Here is a 20,172-nt window from a genome sequence, read left to right on the forward strand (position 1 = left end):
GCAGCCATGAAAGGGGAAATTGACAGTAACACAATAGAAGGGAACTCTAACACCCTACTTTCACCAATGGACAGATCATCCAAAATGAAAATAAATAAGGAAACAAAAGCTTTAAATGATACATTAAACAAGATGGACTTAATTGATATTTATAGGACAATTCATTTAAAAACAACAGATTACATTTTATTCTCAAGTGCTCATGGAACATTCCCCATGATAGAACATACCATGGGTCACAAATTAAGCCTTGGTAAATTTAAGAAAATTAAAATTGTATCAAGTATCTTTTCCAACAGCAATGCTATGAGACTAGATATCAATTACAGGAAAAAACCTGTAAAAAATACAAAATATGGATGATAAACAATACACTAATAAATAACCAAGTGGTCACTAAAGAAATCGAAGAGGAAATAAAAAAATACCTAGAAACAAATGACAAAGAAAACACAATGACCCAAAACCTATGGGATGCAGGAAAAACAGTTCTAAGAGAGAAGTTTATACCAATAAAATCTTACCTCAAAAAACAAGAAAAATCTCAAATAACCTAACCTTACAGCTAAAGCAATTAGAGAAAGAAGAGCCCCCCAAAAAACCAAAGTTACTGGAAGGAAAGAAATCATAAGATCAGATTAGAAATAAATGAAAAAGAAATGAAGAAAACAACAGCAAAGATCAATAAAACTAAAAGCCGGTTCTTTGAGAACATGAACAAAATTGATAAACCATTAGCAAGACTCATCAAGAAGAAAAGGGAGAGGACTCAAATCAACAGAATTAGAACTGAAAAAGAAGTAACAACTGACACTGCAGAAATACAAAGGACCTTAAGATTCCTTGTAGTAATGAGAGATTACTATAATCAACTCTGCCAATAAAATGGACAACATGGAAGAAATGAAAAAATTCTTAGAAAAGCACAACTTTCCAAGACTGAACCAGGAAGAAATAGAAAGTATAAACAGACCAATCAGAAGCACTGAAATTGAAAATATGATAAAAATTCTTCCAACAAACAAAAGCCCAGGACCAGATGGCTTCACGGGTGAATTCTATCAACCATTTAGAGAACACCTAACACCTGTCCTTCTCAAAATCTTCCAAAATATAGCAGAGGGAAGAACACACCCAAATGCATTCTAGGAGGCCACACATCACCCTGTTACCACAACCAGACAAAGATGCCATCAAGAAAGAAAACTACAGGCCAATAACACTGATGAACATACATGCAAAAATCCTCAACAAAATACCAGCAAACAGAATCCAACAGCACATTAAAAGGATCATATAACATGATCAAGTGGGGTTTATCCCAGGAATGCAAGAATTCTTCAGTATAGACAAATCAATCAATGTGATACACCATATTAACAAATTGAAGGATGAAAACCATATGATCATCTCAACAGATGCAGAAAAATATTTTGTCAAAATTCAACACCCATTTATGATAAAAACCCTCCAGAGGGTAGGCATAGAGGGAACTTACCTCAAAATAATAAAGGCCATATATGACAAACCCACAGCCAACATGGTGAAAAACTAAAACCATTTCCACTAAGATCAGGAACAAGACAAGGTTGCCCACTCTCACCATTATTTTTCAACATACTTTTGGAAGTTTTAGCCACAACAATCAAAGAAGAAAAAGAAATAAAAGGAATAAAAAATGGAAACAGGAAGTAAAACTGTCACTGTTTGCAGATGACATGATACTATACATAGAGAATCCTAAAGGTGCTACCAGGAAACTACTAGAGCTAATTAATGAATTTGGCAAAGTAGCAGGATAAAAAATTAATGCACAGAAATATCTTTCATTCCTATACACTAATGATGAAAAATCTGAAATAGAAATTAAGGAAACACTCCCGTTTACCATTGCAACAAAGAGAAAAAAATACCTAGGAATAAACCTACATAAGGAGACAAAAGGCCTGTCTGCAGAAAACTATACGATACTGATGAAAGAAATTAAAGAGGATACAAACAGATGGAGAGATATACCATTACCTTGGACTGGAAGAATCAACACTGTGAAAATGACTATACTACCCAAAGCAATCTACAGATTCAATGCAATCCCAATCAAACTACCAGTGGCATTTTTAACAGAACTAGAACAACCAATTTAACCATTTGTATGGAAACACAAAAGACCCCGAATAGCCAAAGCAAACTTGAGAAAGAAAAACGGAGCTGGAGGAATCAGGCTCTGTGACTTCAGACTATACTACAAAGCTACAGTAATCAAGACAGTATGGTACTGGCACAAAAACAGAAATATAGATCAGTGGAACAGGGTAGAAAGCACAGAGATAAACCAATGCACATATGGTCACCTTCTCTTTGATACAGGAGGCAAGAATATACTATGGAGAAAAGACAGCATTTTCAATAAGTGGTGCTGGGAAAACTGGACAGCTATAAGTAACAGAATAAAATTAGAACACTCCCTAACACCACACACAGAAGTAAACTGAAAATGAATTAAAGACGTAAATGTAAGACCAGACACTATAAAACTCTTAGAGGAAAACAGGCAGAACACTCTATGACATAAATCACAACAAGATCCTTTTTGACCCACCTCCCAGAGAAATGGAAATAAAAACAAAAATAAACAAATGGGATATAATGAAACTTCAATGCTTTTGACAGCAAAGGAAACCATAAACAAGACAAAAGACAACCCTCAGAATGGGAGAAAATATTTGCAAATGGAGCAGATGACAAAAGATTAATCTCCAAAATATACAAGCAGTTCATGCAGCTCAATATCACAAAAGCTAGCAACCCAATCCAAAAATGAGCAGAAGACCTAAATAGACATTTCTCCAAAGAAGATATAAAGATTGCCAACAAAGACATGAAAGGATGCTCAACATCACTAATCATTAGAGAAATGCAAATCAAAACTACAATGTGGTATCACCTCATAACTGTCAGAATGGCCATCATTAAAAAATCTACAAACAGCACTTCTCTGGTGGCACAGCAATTTAGAATCCACCTGCCAATGCAGGGAACACGGGTTTGAGTCCTGGTCCAGGAAGATCCCATATGCCTCAGAACAACTAAGCCCGTGTGCCACAACTACGAAGCCTGCACTCTAGAGCGCCCCCACCTGCTGCAACTAGAAAAAAACAAATACAGTATGCTAACACATATATATGGAATCTAAAAAAAATAATTATAAAAAGGTTCTGAAGAACCTAGGGGCATGACAGGAATAAAGACTCAGACGTAGAGAATGGACCTGAGGACATGGGGAGGGGAAAGGGTAAGCTGGGACGAAGTGAGAGAGTGGCACAGATATATACACACTACCAAATGTAAAACAGATAACTAGTGGGAAGCAGCTACATAGCACAGCGAGATCAAATCAGTGCTTTGTGTCCACCTAGAGAGGTGGGATAGTGATGGTGGGAGGGAGACACAGGAGGGAGGAGATACGGGAATGCATGTATGTGTATAGCTGATTCACTTTGTTATACAGCAGAAACTAACACACCATTGTAAAGCAATTATACTCCAATAAAGATGCTAAAAAAATAAAAAAGAGACGTTATATATAGTGTATTTTGTATTGATTTGGTTTAAAATTTCCGTTTTGCAACATCCCCAGTTCTATAATCTCAGACAAAACCCTTTTTCTTCTTTTAATGCCATGTATTTCATCTAAGGTGGGAATGGCAAATTCCAACTCCAGTGCATTTCATTAATTCTGATTTTTAGTTATTAACAGAGATATTTATCAGTTCATCTTATAAAATGGGATCATTACTGTAAGATTATTAAGTGAATGAGATTGAGAATCCAACTGGAAATAACACTGTCTCTTTGTATCCCTCAAAGACTTCGTCTCATGATATCATTGTCAAAAAGCAATATCACAGCTTTGCTAAATTTTATTCTCTCTACCCATTAGTTATTCTCGGCATAGTGTTCAAATCAAATTCCAGAGTAAGCTAGCATTATTGACTGAATCAATGATCATTTTGCCTTCTGGTAACTCTGGTTGCCATAATTTTTTCCTACTTCTGTGTTCTCAGAGCATACATGGTCCCAAGCTCAGAGGTGGTGTTCAATAGACATTTGTTGAATTACTGAATGAATAAAGAAATGAGATAATGGGTGTGGTAGAAACAATGAGCACATTACCTAATATTTGTAAATCTTAAGGAATTAAATGACATAATTCTATGAGAGAGTTTCAAGTCAAATTCTAGTACACAGCAAGAGTTCAAAAGGTAGTTTCCCTATTAATCTTTAGTTCTTTTTATTTTTTGTTACTTTTTTTTAACATCTTTATTGGAGTAAAATTTGTTTACCATGGTGTGTTAGTTTCTGCTTTATAACAAAGTGAATCAGCTACATATACATATATCCCCATATCTTCTCCCTATTGCGTCTCCCTCCCACCCTCCATATCCCACCCCTATAGGTGGTCACAAAGCACTGAACTGATCTCCCTGTGCAATGTGGCTGCTTCACACTAGCTATCTGTTTTACATTTGGTAGTGTATATATGTCCATGCAACCCTCTCACTTCGTTCCAGCTTACCCTTCCCCCCACCCCGTGTCCTCAAGTCCATTCTCTAAGTCTGCATTTGTGTTCTTGTCCGGCCCCTAGGTTCTTCAGAACTTTTTTTTTTTTTTTAGATTCCATATATATGTTAGCACATGGTATTTGTTTTTCTCTTTCTGACTTACTCCACTCTCTATGAAAGACACAGGGCCATCCACCTCACTACAAATAACTCAATTTTGTTTCTTTTTATGGCTGAGTAATATTCCGTTGTATACATGTGCCACATCTTCTTTATCCATTCATCTGTTGATGGACACTTAGGTTGCTTCCATGTCCTGGCTATTGTATACAGTGGTCCAATGAACATTGTGGTACATGACTCTTTTTGAATTATGATTTTCTCAGGGTATATGCCAAGTAGTGGGATTGTTGGGTTGTATGGTAGTTCTAATTTTAGTTTCATAAGGAACCTCCATACTGTTCTCCATAGTGGCTGTATCAATTTACATTACCACCAAGAGGGCAAGAGGGTTTCCTTTTCTTCACATCCTCTCCAACATTTGTTTGCAGATTTTTGATGATGACCATTCTGACTGGTGTGAGGTGATACTTCATTGTAGTGTTGATTTGCCTTTCCCTAATGATTAGTGATGTTGAGCATCCTTTCATGTCTTTGCTGGCAATCTCTATATTTTCTTTGGAGAAATGTGTATTTATGTTTTCTGCCCATTTTTGGATTGGTTTGTTAGCTTTTTTTATATTGAGCTGCATGAACTGCTTGTAAATTTTGGAGATTAGTCATTTGTCAGTTGCTTCATTTGCAAATATTTTCTCCCATTCTGAGGGTTGTCTTTTTGTCATGTTTATGGTTTCCTTTGCTGTGCAAAAGCTTTTATGTTTCATTAGGCCCCATTTTGTTTATTTTTGTTTTTATTTTCACTTCTCTAGAAGGTGGGTCAAAAAAGATCTTGCTTTGATTTATGTCATAGTGAGATCTGCCTATGTTTTCCACTAAGAATTTTATAGTGTCTGGTCTTACATTTAGGTCTTTAACTCATTTTGAGCTTACTTTTTTGTGTGGCGTTAGGGAGTGTTCTAGTTTCATTCTTTTCCATATAGCTGTCCAGTTTTCCCAGCACCACTCATTAAACATGCTGTCTTTTCTCCATTGTATATTCTTGCTTCCTTTATCAAAAATAAAGTGACCATTGGTGTGTGGGTTTATCTCTGTGCTTTCTATCCTGTTCCAATGGTTTATATTTCTGTTTTTGTGCCAGTACCATACTGTCTTGATTACTGTAGCTTTGTAGTATAGTCTGAAGTCAGGGAGCCTGATTCCTCCAGCTCCGTTTTTCTTTCTCAAGATTGCTTTGGCTCTTCGGGGTCTTTTGTTTTTCCATACAAATGGTGAAATTTTTTGCATTTGTTCTGTGAAAAATGCCATTCATAGTTTGATAGGGATTGCACTGAATCTGCAGATTGCTTTGGGTAGTATAGTCATTTCTACAATGTTGATTCTTCAATCTAAGAACATGGTATATCTCTCCATCTGTTTTTATCATCTTTAATTTCTTTCATCAGTGTCTTATAGTTTTCTGCATACAGGTCTTTGGTCTCCTTAGGTAGGTTTGGCATTTTATTCTTTTTGTTGCAGTGGTAAATGGGAATGTTTCCCTAATTTCTCTTTCAGATTTTTCATCATTACTGTATAGGAATGCAAGAGATTTGTGTGCATTAATTCTGTATCCTGGAACTTTGCCAAATTCATTGATTAGCTCTAGTAGTTTTCTGGTAACATCTTTAGGGTTCTCTATGTATAGTATTGTGTCAACTGCAAACAGTGACAGTTTTACTTCTTCTTCTGATTTGGATTCCTTTTGTTTCTTTTTTTTTTTCTCTGATTGCTGTTGCTAATCTTGAATTATGTTGAATAATAGTTGTTATAGTGGGCAACCTCTTCTTGTTCCTCATCTTAGAGGAAAAGGTTTCAGTTTTTCACCATTGAGAATGAAGTTGGATGTAGTTTGTCATATATGGCCTTTATTATATTGAGTTAGGTTCCCTCTATGCCTACTTTCTGGAGGGTTTTTATCATAAATGGGTGCTGAATTTTGTCAAAGTTTTTTCTGCCTCTACTGAGATGATCATATGGTTTCTGTCCTTCAATTCTTTAATGTGGTTTATCACATTGATTGATATGCATATATTAAAGAATCCTCATGGTGTATGATCCTTTTAATATGCTGTTGGATTCTGCTTGCTAGTATTTTGTTGAGGACTTTGCATCTATGTTCATCAGTGATATTGGCCTGCTGTTTTCCTTTTTGTGACATCTTGTCTGGTTTTGGTATCAGGATGATTGTGGCATTGTAGAATGAGTTTGGGTGTGTTCCTCCACCTGCTCTATTTTGGAAGAGTTTGAGAAGTATAGGGGTAAACTTTTCTGTAAATGTTTGATAGCATTTGCCAATGAAGCCATCTAGACTTGGGCTTTTGTTTGTTTGAAGATTTTTAATCACGGTCTCAAAATCAGGTCTGTTTATGTTTTCTAATTCTTCCTGGTTCAGTCTCGGAATGTGGTGCTTTACTAAGAATTTGTCCATTTCTTCCAGGTTGTCCATTTTACTGGCATACAGTTGCTTGTAGTAATCTCTCATTACTATAAGGGATCTTAAGATCCTTTGTATTTCTGCAGTGTCAGTTGTTACTTCTTTTAAATTTCTAATTCTATTGATTTGAGTCTTTTCCCTTTTTTTCTTGATGAGTCTGGCTAATGGTTTATCAATTTTGTTTATGTTCTCAAAGAACCAGCTTTTAGTTTTATTGATCTTTGCTATCATTTCCTTCATTTCTTTTGCATTCATTTCTCATCTTATCTTTATGATTTCTTTCCTTCTGCTAACTTTGGTTCTTTTTGTTTTTCTGTCTCTAATTGCCTTAGGTGTAAGGTTAAGTTGTTTATTTGAGATATTTCTTGTTTCTTGAGGTAGGATTGGATTGCTATAAACTTGCCTCTTAGAACTGCTTTTGCTGCATCCCATAGGTTTTGGGCCATCGTGTTTTCATTTCATTTCTTTCTAATTATATTTTATTTCTCCTTTGATTTGTTCAGTGATCTCTTGGATTTTTCATAGTGTATTGTTTGGCCTCCATGGCTTCGTATTTTTTACAGATTTATTTCCTTTAACTGATATCTAGCCTCATAATGTTGCAGTCAGAAAGGATACTTGATATGATTTCAATTTTCTTAAATTTAGCAAGGCTTGATCTTTCACCCAACGTATGATGTATCCTGGAGAATGTTCCATCAACACCTGGGAAGAAAGTGTATTCTGTTGTTTCTGGATGGAATGTCCTATAAATATCAATTAAATCCATCTTGTTCAATGTGTCATTTAAAGCTTGTGTTTCCATATTTATTTTCATTTTCGATTATCAGTCCATTGGTGAAAGTGGGGTGTTAAAGTCCCCTACTATGTCTCTGTTACTGTAGATTTCCCCTTTTATGGCTGTTAGCATTTGCATTAAGTATTGAGATGCTCCTATGTTGGGTGCATAAACATTTTCAATTGTTATATCTTCTTCTTGGTTTGCTCCCTTGTTCATTTTGTAGTGTCCTTCTTTGTCTCTTGCAGTAGTCTTTATTTTAAAGTCTGTTTCATCTGGTATGAAAATTGCTACTCCAGCTTTGTTTTGATTTTCATTTGCATGGAATATCTTTTTACATCCCTTTACTCTTGGTCTGTATGTGTCCCTAGGTTTGCTGTTGGTCTGTTGTAGACAGCACATATACGGGTCTTGTTTTTGTACCCATTCAGCCAGTCTATGTCTTTTGGTTGGAGCATTTAATCCATTTACATTTAAGGTAGTTATCAATATGTATGTTCCTATTACATTTTCTTTATGTTTTGGGTTGGTTATTGCAGGTCTTTTCCTTCTCTTGTGTTTCCTGCCTATAGAAGTTCCTTTAGCATTTTTTGTGAAGCTCATTTGTTGGTGCTGAATTCTCTTAACTTTGTTTGTTTGTAAAGGTTTTAATTTCTCCATCGAATCTGAATGAGAGCCTTGCTGAATAGAGTAATCTTCATTGTAGGTTTTTCCCTTTCATCACTTTAAATATGTCCTGCTACTCCCTTCTTGTTTGCAGGGTTTCTGCTGAAAGATAAGCTGTTAACCTTATGGGGATTCCCTTATGTGTTATTTGTTGTTCTTCCCTTCCTGCTTTTAATGTTTTTCCTCTGTATTTTATTTTTGGTAGCTTGATTAATATGTTCTTGGTGTGTTTCTCCCTGGATTTATCTTGTATGGGACTCTCTGTGCTTCCTGGACTTGATTGACTATTTCCTTTCCCATATTAAGGAAGTTTTCCACTATAATCTCTTCAAATATTTTCTCAGTCCCTTTCTTTTTCTCTTCTTCTTCTGGGACCCCTATAATTCGAATGTTGGTGCGTTTAATGTTGTCCCAGAAGTCTCTGAGACTGTCCTCAATTCTTTTCATTCTTTTTTCTTTATTCTGCTCTGCAGTAGTTATTTCCATTATTTTATCTTCCTGGTTACTTATCCATTCTTCTGCCTCAGTTATTCTGCTATTGATTCCTTCTAGAGAATTTTTAATTTCATTTATTGTGTTGTTCATCATTGTGTATTTGTGCTTTAGTTCTTCTATGTCCTTGTTAAATGTTTCTTGTATTTTCTCCTTTCTATTTCCAAGATTTTGCATCATCTTTACTATCATTACTTTGAAATCTTTTTCAGGTACACTGCCTATTTGCTCTTCATTTGTTTGTTCTGATGGGTTTTTACCTTGCTCCTTCATCTGGTGTGTGTTTCTCTGTCTTCTCATTTTGCTTAACATACTGTGTTGGGAGTCTTGTTTTCACAGGCTTCAGGTTTGTAGTTCCCATTGTTTTTGTTGTCTGCCCTCAGTGGCTAAGATTGTTTCAGTGGGTTCCCTAGTCTTCCTTATGGAGAGGAGTAATGCCTGTGTTCTGGTGGATGAGTCTTGATCTTGTCTTTCTGGTGGGCAGGACCACAACTGGTGGTGTGTTTTGGGGTGTCTGTGACCTTATTATGATTCTAGGCAGCCTCTCTCCTAATGGGTGATGTTGTGTTCCTGTCTTGCTAGTTGTTTGTTATAGGGTGTACATCAGTGTAGCTTTCTTGTCGTTGTTTGGATCTGGGTCTTAGCATTGAGATGGAGATCTCTGGGAGACCTTTTGCCATTTGATATTATGTGGAACTGGGAGGTCTCTGGTGGACCAATGTCCTGCATTCTGCTTTCCCACCTCGGATGCCCAGGCCTGACATGTGGCTGAAGCGTCAATATCCTGTCAGCCACATGGCTCAGAAGAAAAGTGAGAACAAAATAATAAAATGAAAGAAAATAAAGTATAGTTATTAAAATACAAAATTAAAAAAATATTAAAAATAAAAAAATTAAAAGTAATAAAAAAAATAAAAGGAAAGAAGCGAGCAACCAAACCAAAAATCAAATCTACCAATGATAGTAAGAGCTAAAACTATACTAAGAAAAAAAAAAAAAAGAAAAAAACGAACAAACAGAACCCTAGGACAAATGATAATATGAAAGCTCTACAGACAAAATCACAGAAAGACACATACACATACACAGAAAAAGAGAAAAGGGAAAATATATATATATATCTATATGTAAAAAAAAAAAAAAAAGAAGAGAGCAACCAAATCAGTAAACAAATCTACCAATGATAATAAACTCTAAATACTAAACTAAGATAAACATAAAACCAGAAACCAATTAGATGCAGAAAGCAAACCCGAAGTCTACAGTTGCTCCCAAAGTCAACTGCCTCAATTTTGGGATGATTCTTTGTCTAGTCAGGTATTCCACAGTCCAGGGTACATCACGTTGATTGTGGAGATTTAATCTGCTGCTCCTGAGGCTACTGGGAGAAATTTCCCTGTCTCTTCTTTGTTCGCACAGATCCTGGGGTTCAGCTTTGGATTTGGCCCCACCTCTGCATGTTGGTCGCCTGAGGGAGTCTCTTCCCCACTCAGAAAGGACGGGGTTAAAGGAGTGCCTGATTCTGTGGCTCTGGCTCACTCAGGTCAGGGGGAGGGAGGGTTACAGAATGCGGTGTGAGCCTGTGGCAGTAGAGGCCAGCATGACATTGCAGCAGCCTGAGGTGTACCCTGTGTTCTCCCGAGGAAGTTGTCCCTGGATCACGGGACCCTGGCAGTGGCAAGCTGCAGAGGCTCCCATCTGGGGAGGTGTGGATAGTGACCTGCGCTTGCACACAGGCTTCTTGGTGGCTTCAGCAGCAGCCTTAGCATTTCATGCCCATCTCTGGGGTCTGCATGGATAGCCGTGGCTCGCACCCGTGTCTGGAGCTCCTTTAGGCGGTGCTCTGAATCCCCTCTCCTCACACACCCCGAAACAATGGTCTCTTTCCTCTTAATCAGGTGAAGACTTTTTCCCGGATTCCCTCTCATCTAGCTGTGGTGCACTAGCCCCCTTCAGGCTTTGTTCACGCAGCCAACCCCAGTCTTATCCCTCGGGTCTGACATCCGAAGCCCAAGCCTCATCTCCCAGCCCACATCCACCCCAGCTGATGAGCACACAAGCCTCCCAGGCTGGTGCATGCTGGTCGGCACCGATCCTCTGTGCGGGAGTCCCTCCACTTTGCCCTCTGCACCCCTGTTGCTGTGCTCTCCTCCATGGCTCTGAAGTTACCCACCTGCCCACCCCTTGTCTCCACCAGTGAAGGGTCTTGCTAGTCTTTGGAAATTTTTCCTCCTTCACAGCTCCCTTCCAGATGTGCAGGTCCTGTCCCTATTCTTTTGTCTCTGGTTTTTCTTTTACCCTACCCAGGTACATGGGGAGTTTCTTGCCTTTTGGGAGGTCTGAGGTCTTCTGCCAGCGTTCAGTAGGTGTTCTGTAGGAGTTGTTCCACATGTAGATGTATTTCTGATGTATTTGTGGGGAGGAAGGTGATCCCCACATTTTACTCCTCTGCCATCTTGAATGTCTCCCCCTTTAGTTATTCTTAAATGAATTCTGTTTTTCTTTGGATTTAAGAAATCATAGCAATAAAGAAAAAACAGTGTCTGGGGAAAAGGGGACTCCCTGATGCTTCTGAAATAAACAATATGGGAAGTCGTCTGTTTGTGCATAGAGTTTTTTTTGAAAATGGAAATCTTCTGCTTGCAAGGCAACACTGTTTACTTTTGTTGGTAAAGAGGCTTCTGGGAATACAGAATTCTATCACTCCATATTTCTCTTGGCACTTTTCTTGGCATTTACTGATACTCTTCAGAGTAGTATGTATTGTTCATATTCTGTAATTTTTTTTTGCAAAAAGGAATAAAAATAGCAGCATGGCATTTCCAAATGTTTAGAATAAAGTGGTTGAACAATATTTTAAAATTGCCTATTCTTGGGGTTGCAAATTTTCTTGTAATTTCTATCAGTGAGGTCTTTGGTGGAATTCATGGTAAGGTCACACTGGTCGTAAGATCTTTGGTTCTTAAGGACAGAGGATGCTGCAAAAGATGCTTTCTGTTCTGTTTCTTCATTTTTTTGCAGCCATAGTATGTCTCTAACAGAATCTTTGCCTTTAGAGAAGTCGTGTTCTTCCATACCGAAGGTCCTTCTGAGGAAAACTGGATTCTATTTTGCTTCTGGAATCTCTGCCAACAACAACAACAACAAAACATTTCTTGTTAAACCAGTGCCATTTGCATTTGGATTTTCTCCTTTGGTTACTACATCCTTCTTACAGAGCTTTGGAATTGACCTAATATAGCTTGCAAAGAGTGACAATTATAACTGAATGATTCTTTGAAAGTTTGATGTTCTGCTTGTCTTTACATTACTAGAGACCCAGATACAGAGAATTCAGTGAGACTTGGTAAGAAAAGTATATTTGTGTCTCTTTTTCAACATTTGGTTTCTAACACTGGGCATGTTTATTAATAAATATTTAGCCTATATAATAGCAGTTTATAGACTGAAATGAGATGGGTACATATGTCCTTGTTGTTTTAGCAGATCTACCCTGAAAGCCTGCTCATGATATGACAATGAGAACAGCCGATACTTCCCTCTTAGGCTTTCTATAAGCACAGTCTTGCTCAATTTGGAAAGGAATTTGAGGCAATCATTTCACAAGCTGATATTTGCTAGGATTCTGTCATCTAGGTAGAGACTCTTTGGAGAAATGGGCCCTGGAGTATTTATTTTGCATCACAGAAATATTAATATTATGCTCAATGTTTTTTGTAGCCCATAATCTCCTGAGCAAGCTTATTCTCATAAATAGCTATCAGGAAGTGTAGATGAGACCAAGTACACAAATAATTTTAGATAAAGAATTATAGGGTCCCCCAAAATAAAACAAATATTATTCATGTAGAGCAGAATTGCTGTTTAATAAGGATTACTGGGGCAGAAAATAAGCAAGGAGTCGGCATTTTTTCAAACTGGTTGATATGCTACTATATACCCTAATTACCACAAAGAAAGAGTAAAAGTTGATTTCCATTTTTGGCAGAACATTGGCCTCTTTTTACATCCGGCTCTGACCAGACACAGAAACTGGAAAGAATTATTTATAAAGATAAATATGACCTTTTGTCTTTCCCCTATTGGGCTAAGCCAGCAAGATAGAATGAGGAACATAATAAATTCAGAACATTTTCCCCCAAGAAAGTAGGGTTGGAGAGTAGAAATTGGTGGTGGTGTGAGTTCTGGATCAGTCTGTGTATATTAGATATAAGCACAGAAGATAATTCCAGTAAATACTGTTTTAAAAAAATCACTCTGTCATCAGTTGACCTCCCTAGAAATAGACTCTTAGATTAAGGCATGTATGCCTGAGGTTTATTTGGGAGTACTTTCAGGAACAAAACCTTTAGGAGCATAAAGGCTGCAGAGGGAGAAATTGAACTGAAAAGCATTAGCAACAGGGCTACAACCAATCATATGGGTGCTCTGGAGCTGGGGTGACTTTTAGAAAGGACCAGAATTGAAGCAACAGGAAAAGCCTTTGTGTCCCACCTCTGCCAGTCTTGGTTGCCCCATTCACAGGGACAGGATGTGGCCTTGGTTGAGGCAAGTCCCTCCTGCAGAGGGGGACATATATCTGAGTAGTCATAGTCAAAATTCCTGACAGGTATCAAAAGTCTTGATTCTGAAGAGGGGAAGCTGGGTGACACACCCCAGCATCCACTACACACATTATTAAATTCTAGCTCCATGGTCTATTAAGAGACAGGTTGCCATTTTCATTGGTTTAGGATACGTTTATGGCTGGCTGTGTGAGTGTATGTCAGTATCATTATTTTGATTCTGTATGCTTATCCTCCTTATCTGAGAAGAGATGGCTATTTACAGGGGTCTGTTCTTAACATAAATCTTCATCCAGGACATTGGAACACTTCACAATCTGTTGAAGAGTGAATGAAATCGAGGCTGTTGTCTTCAAAGTTACTCAGACAAGGAACTTATGATAGAGATGCAGTCTATTTCCGCATATATGGACAAAGATTGTGTTACCAAGGCTGTTGCCCCAGAATTACACCCCTGCCCCTCCCTCATATAGAAACCAATTACTCTTATCTAAGTTTCAGGAGGAAGCTGCAAAGACAAAAAAAAAAAAAAAAAAACTGGTTAGAACCTACTAGGCCCAAGATGACAGAGGATTTGACTTCCAGTGGACCTTGAGCCTCATTATACACTCATTATAATTCATTAGTTAAACGACCCACCTACCAGTGCAATGACAGTTGACAGTTGCCATAACAACAACCAAAAAAGCCCATACAAGGACTGAAAAGGAAAGTGCATCATTTCCGAGTCCAAACCACACCCCTGTTCTCAGATAACTCATGAATATTCCTCTCACTCGTTCCAAATCCTTCCCTTTTACTTTGACTCTCCTATAGATTTGGTGCCTACATCCTCATTGGGTTGAGAAGTTGATTTGTGAACTAGGTTCCCACTTTTCCATTCTTTGACCATTGAATAAACCTTGTGCTGTTCCAGTCTCAACATCGGTTTTGTTATTGGCTGCATGAATTGGATAAGAAAAAGAACCTCCCTGGCAGAGACAGGGGATCTCAGCCTGGGCTAGGACCCAGGAATGGGTCTGGTTGACCAATTTGATAACAGTTGGATGCCTTTGTTTTAACTCAATGATTTTTACCCTGCCCTTAATAATACATGGCCCTTTATCCCTCACAAATTTGACAAATCTTCCTTCGCTAGGTTCTAAGTATGATATGGATATAATTGAGACATTATGGAATTAAATATACACACTTATACATTGTCGACCCTTAAGTTGTGCAGTTGTTGTGTACATGAATTTTCTATCTGACTCAAAATACACATATGTCAAAAATATATATGTGAACCTCATATATAATTGTGTCTATAAAGTTCATACTCTGTAATATAAATAAAATGACATCTACCTAGAATGTTGTCAATAAACATTACCATCTTTCTTTTAATAATACATTCCATCTCTGCCTCTGGAACTCCACTGAAATGACTACACACTTTGAAGATCAATGAGTAATGCACATGGAAAGTACTGTATTCCTGGCAGATCAAATACATATAAAAATAAAACTAATGAGAAGGTTCTTGAAAGATAACTGGGTTTTGAGCCCACTGCAATTCCTCCTCAACAAAAGAGTTAGAGTCTTGTAAGATGCTGTGATTTAAGGGATAGTTTTTTTTCTTTCTTTTCTGGACAGATCCTGATTGACAATTTTTTCTAAAACAAATCTTTTTCCAGGCTCATTGAAAATTTGTTCTGACAAAAACTGCCCCTTCTACAATAATAGAAGCTAACATTTTTATAGAACCTTCCTCTGACTCTGCATCAGTAAAAGTTTTCATAAAAAATATTGTTATAAAAATAAATAAAAGACACAAAGATAAGAAGTATACCTTTTGACAACGTAGAAAAAGTAAAAGAAAACCTTGGATTCCTTTTCTCTGTACACTGTGCAAGGTAAAGTGGGTTCTGCTTTCATACAGACAGCTAAATAATGACATATTCCTTCATTACAGACACTCGTTATTTATCAGTGGGTTATTTACAGAAGTAAGACCACAAGTAGCTAATGCACTACATTACTCAAGAAACACTGAAATCCATATGCATGTGTGAGTGAATATATTAATCTGTCCAACTCTATCCTAAGGCTAAGAAGCAACACTGGCTTTTGTCCACACCAGAAAAGAAATATTAGGAAATGCATTAATTATAGTTCTATCTTCATCCCTTACCCATTCTAATAAAAACAAAAACAAAAAATACTTGATTGAACATTTATGTGCCACACAGTGTACTAAGTGCTGGCGATTACAGTGGCCAAAAGAAGAAATCTGGTGTCTGTGTTCAGGAAGCTTATAAACAATGGTAATACTATCTTACTTTAAAGGATTATAACCTTATTAGAGTACTAATGGATCAAGAGAAAATGGAAATATTTCATAGTTAAAATATGCATTTGTACGAGAGGAATAATAATGTACCCTCTACCCTTCTGAGATCTTGGCTAAGACCCTTTCATAAGAGACAGATTGACAAGAGAAAAACAAAGAGATGATTAACAGGTATGCCTCATGGGATACATGGGAGACACCCAGGAAAAATGAGCAAACTTCCTGAGGTGACTCAAGCCACCACCTTAAATAATGTCATCTTCAACTGAAGAATAAACCTGTTGGTTGGGTGGGGGAAGTAGTAATGGAGAGGTTACCAGGGAAATCACAGGGTAAGGGTAAGTTCTGTTATGCAATTTAAGTGGGTGCCTTCCCCATTGATAAGTTTCTTGTGACTTAGAGTCAACCTCTCTTCTGGAAACAGCAAGGGACACACGGTTACAAATGGAGGTTTCCTTTATAAATGTCAATTTCCCTTACAAATGAGTAACCGCCACTCTGTTTTCAGAGCCTCTCTTGCATCTGCTGTTTCTCAAAAAATAGCAGCTCAAAATAATCCTAATGTCAAAGAGCATATTTCGGGGTGGCATCTTCTGCTCCCCTTCACACTCATCTCATCTTAGAGCTTCACATGTGAGATAGGCCACTTCTCCCATTTTTCAGCTGAAACAAACTTGGGCAGGTCAATTGAACCCCTCCGAGCCTCAGTTTACTTATCTGTATGGAACGGCTAATAGTATTCTCCCAGGAATGTTATTCTGAGAAGAACATGTGATAATGTATTTGAAAATTTAGGATCATTCCTTGAAGTATAAATATGTGTAGGTTCAGTGTATTTCCTTCCTTTCTGCTGTTAAAAATGATTAAAGAAGACAATTTAGGTGATACAAACAAAGTTTAATATTTCATGAAGCAGGCAGTCTCTGTTCCCAAGGGTCCAGAGAACAGCAAAATGTGGGGAAGGCAGGATGCTTTTATAGATAAGGAACAAGAATGAGAAAAATAGAAAATACATAAGGAACAAAGAAGTGAGTACAGAGCCTGCAGTTGATGTGGCATTTGGGGATTAGATGACTAGGTTTACAGGGACACAAAAGTTATCAAAGTTTTGGTTTGCTGATATGACACCTGGGCAGGAACAGCTCCATCTTGCGTCTAGAAATTTATTTCAACACTATTCTGTCAGTGGTTGCTTGTGAGCCATTTTTCTTTTTAAGCCCACCCAGAGGCTGGAAGAAATGCTTAATGAAATATTTGCCCTAAGGGCTAAAAAGAAAGCATTGAAATGAACATAAGGTTACAAAGTAAGTTTTTCTCTCTCAAAGGCTAGATAATACTGAAACTGAGAAAAGAGTTAGGAGGTGCGGATGAGGTCCAAAATTGGAACTGAGGGATCTGAGTCCTTGATGAGGGAAAGGTGGGAAGGACCTTTGTCTGGAGGTTAAGTGAAATAGTGGAAGGAAATCAGAGCCCCTAAGCTATCCCCAATGTGGAATCCCCTCCCCCGACTTTCTGTGGACACCTTTGTGTCCACCAGTCCTGGACACCTGTAAACCCTCCTGGCAGACTGGAAGTTTTCTTGAGAAACGGGGACGTGAAAGGAAAACACTGATCTCCTGATCAAGGTGGAATTTAGACTTTTGCTCTGAACTGAGGCAGTGAGGGACACATTACAAACATTATAACTAAGTTAATCAATATATATGTCCACTAAAAATATATTTATTCACAACCTAAAATTTGAGAGTTATGTTTTATTTGGTGGGAATTTTTAGGACTTCAAGCCAGGGATGCAGCATCTCAGGTGACCCTGAGAGAACTGCTCCGAGGAAGTGATGGGGGGAGCTAGGATATAAAGGACTTTTGCAACAAAGAGCAGGAAGTAGAAACACAAGATTACTGTTATTAAAAGAAAACCAGATATCCCAAGTTAAGGAGTTTAGCACTTTTCTCTATATGGGAAGATGCAAGCTTCTGGGCTCACTGAAATTATTCCTTTGATATTCACCTCAGCTATCTGGGGCCGGTAGCCTGTGTTTTCACACCCTGGGCTTCTTCAGGGCTCACCGTGGGGAGTGGCTCCCGTCTGATAACTAGTAGATGGCAGGTATTCTTTCCTTCCTGAGTTCTCTCTGGGCTCACCAGCTCACCATAGGCTGTGGCTGCAATCGCTGATGACTGTGACATCCTTTGTTTACTGAAATGGCAGGCAATATTTTATTTCACACATATTACAATATAATGACTAGATTAATACTGTTCCAGAGTAACATGCTTTTCTGCCTGCTCCTTCCCAGCTCAACACTCTATTTACCCCAACCCCTCACTCGTCAAGTATGACCAGAAGCATCCTTAGCAGTTATGCTGCTTGTTCTTTCCTGTTGAGCACATCTGCCATGCATGCTCTTCTCCATGGCGTCAATGTTCTCACATGGATGGGCCACAGCATGGGTGAGCCATTTGGTGCTTCTTCTCTGGATGATCGTGGGAGCTGTGCAGAACACTCAATTTAGCAGTACCTGCTCCTGACTCTACAGAGACTGCCAACATGAACAGATGGGCCATTCTACAACCCAGGTGGCCTGCCCTGCACAGATATAACTTAAAAGGTTTCCTCCCGGAAATGCTCATGTGCTGCTTTCTACAAAACTCAGTTTTGGGGACGGGAGGATACTGCTATTATCCAGAAGACAGAACCTTCCAACAGAGCTGGTAACTGGTCACGTTAATTCATCTTAGAGGACAGATCCACTATCTGTTTCATGTAACAAATGTAAGACAAAAGAGATAGTACACGAAAGGAGAAAAAAATGTGTAGGTACACACACACACACATACACACACATACATAAATGCATAGCTTTAAGTACCCAGAGGTTTCACTTTCCTCCAAAGTGCTGCTATTCTTCAACGCCTTTGATTTAGCCTCTGTTTTATAAGGTACTCATTTAAAACATTTTATTCTTGTAAAGTCTGTTTAAATATCTTGTACATCTTCCTTAAAAAGAAAGATAAGGAAAGAGACAGAGACCGAGAAAGGAAAGAGAGAGAGAGAGTGCAAAGGGAGAGCAAAGGTACAGAGCTCAGTGGGGAAATATTTTTTAGATGAAAATATTTCGGCGCTGAGATTTAGATTTTGGACTCCTCAGCATGGACTGGTCTGGATAAAGCACAAAGCTTTTGTTGACATCTATTTGCCAACTCACATAAGGACTTTGTAATGACATTCTTTCAAACCCATCTGGTGATTTAGCCAAGGCTGCTGAAATTCTGAAGAAGAGCTATAAAGCTGAACTGTGTCAGAGGACCCTGGCAGTGACTTTATTTTTTTGCTGGACTCTTTTGGGCAGAAATTTTATGATGCGACTTGCTAGAAATTGGATTGATTTTAAAAGTGGCTTTAGAATTGCTTAAACTAGATGATCTTATTTCCTGCTTTTTGTTTCCAGTTCCTATCATAGCCCTAAAAAGACTTGTAGATATTTGATTAGTCCTTTCAGGGGTGAAATTTAAAGGAATGGGCTGGATTTACACAAGTGAATAATGTTACAGAATTCTGTAATACAGCGTCCTCTGAGTTTCATCTCAAAATAGAAGAGAGGACATAGTACTCCATTAAAGCAAACTATAAAGAATGAGCTACAATGCTATTCTCTCCAAATTTCCAGATTAAAGGACCGTGCTAGTTATTAAACTGTCTGTGCCTCACAGCAGCTCTGCCATTTGGGGAAAGTCAACACTTCTTCATGCTCCTTATTGTCAAAGTATGCAATGTATGAAATTCATAAAATGATGAAAGAATCTAACTCATAGAATAATTAGAAGAAAAATTCAGTTTTGCTTTGCGTGAAATCTGAAGATGTAAAGAATCACCATTGAAGATCATGAACATTGGTATAAGTTTAGGATTATTTGATACCAATATGGAGAAGGATGTTTCACATTAACAAATTCAAGTGGGCATTAAAATTTCCATTTTTACTTTAAAAATTTATCTTTTCTCCATAATCATAACTTTTAGTCCTTCTTCAACACTTCACGTTTTTAGATGACATGTGCTTCTATTTGAGGAATAAATGTTGAGTATCTATAATATATTTCTCTTTAAGTGAGTTGATAACACTCCTAGGTCAGAAACCAAGACACATTTATCTTTATATCCTCAGTGACTAGCACAGTATCTGATT

This window comes from Mesoplodon bidens, assembly GCF_964165515.1.
Source record: "Mesoplodon bidens genome assembly, chromosome: 5".
NCBI lineage: Eukaryota > Metazoa > Chordata > Mammalia > Artiodactyla > Ziphiidae > Mesoplodon > Mesoplodon bidens.